The following is a 6,575-nucleotide window of genomic DNA, read 5'->3' on the forward strand; positions in this document are numbered from 1 at the left end:
AATGGGAGCTATCTACCCTTACCCACAATTTAAAGTAAGTCACACAGACTATCTCCTCTTTACTCTTCTCGCAGCAAGATGTCAGAACAAAGTGAAAAACAAACAATGGCATAACATATTATTAATATGTCGGGTAGCAATAGATTTATTTATTTTCTTCTCAGAGTGTACCAGAATGCATAGTTTATGTTAGTATTTCTAAAAATCTCCTGGGGGAGAATCCCCCTTGACCCCCCTTCTAGGGTTGGGTTTTCAGCATGTGGGCCTTTTTATATAGTTCAGCTTTGATTCCATCATCTCATTAAACCTTTTTAAAAGCATACTTTAGTTCTGTGAAGGGATATACAGTATGCACTGTACTTCACTTGTATTAATATTGTATGCTGAAAAGCGTATATATTACAGCAGATTTTTTTGTTGAATAGATTTGAGTGCTTCAAAATGTTGGGTCGCGATGTATTGACCAAGTAAAAAGTGGGTCCCGAGGCCTGACCACTTGAGAACCACTGCTTTAGAGCATTTCACGCACTGCTTATAAAAAGATCAGAGTTGAATAAAAAAACAAATATAGTCATTAAGCAACCTTTCTCCAATCCTCTTCTACTCTATCTTTGTATTTAAACTGCTGCACTTTTGGGTCAAGATTACAGCTTATAATATTCCTCGCTTTTGCAAAAATAAATATATTTGACTGCCTGTCTCTTACAGAAGAGGATATGATACGAAAATTGAGCAGGAAAATATTCAAAATACTTACAATGCGTGCACATCTCCAGGGGGAAGCTGCCTTCATTTCCCTAAAGAAAACAGAGAGAGGTGTCAAAAAAGCACAAGAACAACTTCATATTATGTTCAATATTTTTGAAACACTCTGGGACGTTTCTGTCATTACTAAAATATAACAATAGGATACATTGTTGATATGATCTAAAATAGGATATTATTTGCATTTGAGTACATCTCATTATGTAAATTGTGTCCCATGTTGAAATCTTTTTAATCATCACGCTTTTTTGCCGTTTTCTACAGAGCTCACAGTTGTTTCTTTGTTCTTCAAAAGAACAATGGCCCCTGCTGGAAACAGTGAGCAGACAGTAGGACAGGTGATCTGAGGTGAGCGGGCGCTGAATTCATTTTCATACCGCAGGTTTCTCCACAACAGAAACACTGCAGACAATGGAGCAATGCAGCGGTGTGCACCTGGACATTCAGATAGTATGTGGTCATGAGGCGGAGATGCAGGTTTAACGGCTAAGACTCTGGACCCCGTACTGTTCAATACAACGATGGATTGTAACTTCAGACAGTATTGTTCAGTACGATGGGTATTGATGTAGAATTCTGCATTCCTGTGGGTGTGGTGGGAATGTGCAAAGAATGAAGCTGTGTTGGCATTACAGAAATGCTCCGGCTGAATCCAGCATTAAGACTTTCTGAGATATTAAAACATCAATCTTTCAACGCGAGGCTTCAGTGCTTTCAAAGTGAAACGTCATTGTCTAGACGATGCATGTGCATTCCTCAGATAGCCTGTGTGCAAAGGTGTCCTTGACGTATTTATCGCAGATCACGAGGCAGGACAGATAAGAACTTTATTTTTAAATGAAAATATTTTGCACAGTTTTCTGCATACATTGGTTACGAACAACCTTTTAGATTTTGGGATAGATTGTTGCATATTTGTAATGGTCACTCTAAATTATACGTTTAAAAACTGTGGATATGACATTCTCTTTTATCAAAATGATTGAAGTTAAAATGAGAAAGCGCTGAGTGTATTTTGGCATTAACCTGTAAAAGAAAAAAAGACCCCAAAAAAACACAAATACACTGAGCAAGTTACCAATATGGATATATCGGTTTGAATTACACTTGTGTTGAAGTTGAGGGATGTTAAATCCTGATGTTTACTGAGATTAGGGTGAACTCTTGTCTGGTAAAGGAAGTAACTAAAGATCGCATGCAAGACAAACACAAGCCACTGACAGTAAAAAACTATTCTGGGAACATTGAGAGTAAAGTTTCCCTCAAACCCCTTGAGACAACTCCCCATTTGCATCCTCTCAAATCACGCAAAGGCTCTCCATACCATCCAGAGTGTGTGTGTGTGTGTGTGTGTGTGTGTGTGTGTGTGTGTGTGTGTGTGTGTGTGTGTGTGTGTGTGTGTGTGTGTGTGTGTGTGTGTGTGTGTGTGATCTGGCTCATGTCCTGCAGTCACATCCGCATCACAACACTGCAGTGTTCACTGAGCCTGAGTCTGATTGCTGGCAGAGAGGCTGAACGCTCACATGGAGCGGAGAGGAGTTCCTGTGTGGGCGAGGGCATCCTACAGCTCAGAGAGAGAGAGAGAGAGAGAGAGAGAGAGAGAGAAAAAAAGCTATCAACCCCAACTGCAGCTCCATCAAGGAACACCAAACTGAATGTATTATTGTGCTTTTATTTAGGTCTTAATGTGTGCATATGTATAAATGTGTCTTTTGATAGGTATATACATATTTGCATCCATATTTTTATATATATTTGTTTTTGTATTCGGGATTGTGTGAAACGGTATTTCGATCTCTCTGTCTGGACACACAAACTGAAAGATTGTCAATAAAGTAGACTTTGATAAGTGGATATACATACAGAGTTCATGACCCCCCTGCTGACTGTAGCTTCTGGTCAAGGAAGTTGGTTTGAAAAGCTCTTAAAGCGACACACAGCTCCACTATACACGCTGAGCTTGTCACAAAAAGCCAGTGCTAGTTATGTCATGTAGCTTATCTCTGTGTTGCCGTACACAAGCAGACTTACCTCAGAGAGGTTGTGGTATTTTAAGAACAGTGAGGAGAACGAGCTGACACAGGATTAGCCAGGATAGCGACTTAGCATTTGACACTGTGTCAGGAGAGCACGGTGATCAGATGTTGACATATACATGGTTTCCCTGCGTGGAACCATTTGTTGGCTGTTGCTGGGCTTGTATTCCAGTGAACAGAGCATTACCCCAGCTTTACTGGGGCTGGGCGTCCCCATTGCAGGTGTGGCTCTGAGGGTAATTCGGACAATGTGATTTGATTTTTTTTTTTATTGATCCCTGTAGGAAAAGATCCCTTGGTTTGCTTCACTACACTGAGCTAGCTGAAGGACACTAGACCAGGAGACTTAAGTCGTTGTTCACATCTTTATTTTGTTTCTCTGGGTCAGGATGAAATAAACTGCATTCATTGATGCCTTTAGTGCACAGCGTTTCAAGTGAACTCAGAGTTATAATATTTAGAAACACAGGTCAGTGCTTCATAGTCAGCACAGTTGCTATGTGTGAAGACTTTCTTTATCTTGGCTGGTGGCCAGGAGGAGGTCATGCAGAAATAGCAGGTGTTTCATGTCATGAGTCTAGACTGCACCTTTACTTCAGCTGTCATAAAATATGTAGCACGTATAGAAGTCGCCTAGATAAGCAAACAAACTGGGAACATCTGTTGGATCATGTGTGTCTAAGCTTGTCATAAATACACAGCACCATAGATCGCCTCAGGGTAGACCTGTGCTGTCCAAAAAGAGTTGAAATGAAAGCGATTCCCAAAGCAAAACATGCTTCACTGACAAATAATGTCCACCAGTTTATTGAAACACCAAACAAAGATTCAAACGGCAAGTTTTTGAAGTTTCATTCAAGTGCATTTCTGTTTTGGTGGTTTGAAGAACAAATCCATGGCAACACTCAACATAAGCTAATCATGTTATGTCAAATAAAGATAGGAATAAATGACAATCGCAGCAGAAGCTAGCTGACTTTGTGTAAAAAGGAGAGACTTTTACAAGCAAACTTCACCGGTGAAGCAGCAACATGTGGAGAGACAATCAGACTTTAAACAAATTCTGATGTATCCCCTGATTAATACTAATGATAATAAGAAAACAGTGAAGTGTTTCAAAATGTACACGTTACATAGTGGCTTTCAAATACAAAAAAAACTTAATTAGTATATTAATGTAATGTAAGAATGTGTGGAAAAAAATCTGATCTTGAGGGGTATTTCCATTTCCAAAAACGTAGTTATGAAAACTGGGATTTTGGACATGATTAATCGTAATGCTTGCTAGAGGATTTCTTTGCTAAAGCTGTGTCTAACAGCTGGTACACTTGTTACTATATTCCTATATTTAAACATTTAGACAATAATATTAGTTGCATAATATCATAGATAATCAAATGATGACCAGATCTAAATTAATAAGGCTCCGATTGTAAATATGTGGGTCAAGATAGTTTATTAAGTAGAAAGGTAGAACACACACACACACACACACACACACACACACACACACACACACACACACACACACACACACACACACACACACACACACACTATTTACTGTTCATTAGAAAGAAATACAGCTGGTCTTGTCTTGTCTGTTACAATGACTGACGGCTTGCAGCAGCGTCTGCCCGGGGACTGATCGCCATGGAAACGGCTCATAAAACCCAGCCGTGTGTGTTGCTGTTGGACCTGAGAAATGACAGCGTCCCTCGCACACCGTTAGTCATCAACAGCTACACACACCGACAGCCCAGAGGAGGGCAAAACACACACAAACACACACACATACACGTACATACACACACCCACATATTAAGCACAGTCTAAATGAATCACCTTCAATGTGATGGGAGAGATGGTTAGACCACCCATACACACACACTCCAACACATTGCCAACACACACTCATGCTTTTATTCAGACGCACAGTGAAAGGCTCAGAGACAGTAGACAGGATGAAAAAACACACATGCTTGACACTGGTCCTACTCTGCTAGAAACACAATTCAGTAGAGGCGAAATGTGTCTTTTGTCTGTGTGTGTGTGTGTGTGTGTGTGTGTGTGTGTGTGTGTGTGGGCCTCTCGCCGAGCCGTAACTTGGCGAGGAGGAAGGCGCTAGCTTCCTCGTCAACTCCACCAAGTCCATGCGGGATCAATCCTGACGGTGGACCGCGCGGGATCCCTGCACAAGGTCCTGGTGCAGGTCGACCCTTCTCGGTTGGCCCCATCTTGGTATCTGGTGTCGACCTCTGTCGAATATAAGTAGACGCGATGTCGCGCGTTGAACGCCTAGTGGGGTCGAGTCTCGGACCAATGACACCGGGTCCCTTTCTCACCCTCGGATAGACGTCCTGACGATGTTAGGTCGCGGGTGCGGGGTGGCCTATTCGGCCCTCTTCTACCTACCTACTCTACCTTTAGTGTGAAAGGACCTGCTTTGGAAACTCAATAAATTGTAAAACCCAAATTTTCACATCACTGTAGATTTATTCTGAGGTTTAGTATAGGCTCGGTTCTGTTCTTATTTAGTAATAAAAGTAATAATGGTAAGAGAATAAATTGGTGAAAATTTTCATTTAACAAATTATTACTTCGCATGCTTGTCTTGTTGAAGACAAAGACACTGCTTCTTTAAGGTGTTAACCTATTAGTATTTTTCATAATAGTATAATGATAGGAGGTAGATAGGTAGGTTAGATAGTAGTGGTATGGTAGGTATGGTATGGTAGGTAGGTATTGGTACGTAGTAAGGAGATAGGTATGGTAGGTTAAGTAGGTAGGTAGGTAGTTAGGTAGGTAGATAGTAGATAGTAGTAGATAGTAGATAGAGAGATTGAGATCAGGTAGATAGAATAGATAGATAGATGGAGGTAGAGTGGTAGGTAGGTAGATAGGTAGGTAGGAGTAGGTAGGTAGGTAGGTAGGTAGGAGTAGGTAAGATAGATAGATAGATGGATGGAGATAGATAGGAGGTAGGGGAGATAGATAGATAGGTAGGAAGGTAGGTAGGTAGGGTAGGTAGGTAGGGTACGGGGTAGGTAGGTACGTGGTAGGTAGGGTAGTAGGTAGTAGATAGATAGATAGGTAGATAGATAGATGGTAGATACGATGAGATAGGTAGGCTCGGTAGTGTAGGTAGGGTAGATAGGTAGGTAGGTAGGGTAAGGTAGGTAGGTAGGTAGTAGGTAGGTAGGTAGGTAGGTAGGTAGGTAGGAGATAGTAGAAGATAGATAGATGTAGGTAGGAAAGGTAGGTTAGGTAGTAGGTGGTAGGTGGTAGTAGGTAGATAGATGATAGATAGATAGATAGTAGAAGATAAGATAGATCTCTAAAACCGTTTTCTTCCTTTTATGTTCACGGTTACGAGATACTCTGGTACCTACACCTTCTAAGCGCGGCCTTCCAGGTCACTTTCTAGGACTAAAAAAAACAAACTTCTCAGTCCAGGTAACCCAAGCGCGGTGACTCGTTGGAAGAATGTCCCGGACGGAGGTTGACATAGGCAAGAGAAGATGAGGTCTAAAGAAGGAGTGTCGATAAAGGTTGTGCACATCGCTGGGTGCAAAAGACGTCAAGATTGAATCAGCACAGACGCACGTCCCGTAGGAGCCCAGTCCTAAGACGGGACTTTTCATGTCCTCGTCGTGCACGTCTTCGTGAAACTCTTCTCTTCCTTGGGTGCGAACGCGTCGGAGAGTCATGTGTGGTTGTGTTTGGTGTGTGGTGTGTGTTGTGTGTGTGTGTGTGGTGTGTGTGTGTGTGGGT

This window comes from Notothenia coriiceps, unplaced genomic scaffold (assembly GCF_000735185.1).
Source record: "Notothenia coriiceps isolate Sejong01 unplaced genomic scaffold, NC01 NC01_scaffold00009695, whole genome shotgun sequence".
NCBI lineage: Eukaryota > Metazoa > Chordata > Actinopteri > Perciformes > Nototheniidae > Notothenia > Notothenia coriiceps.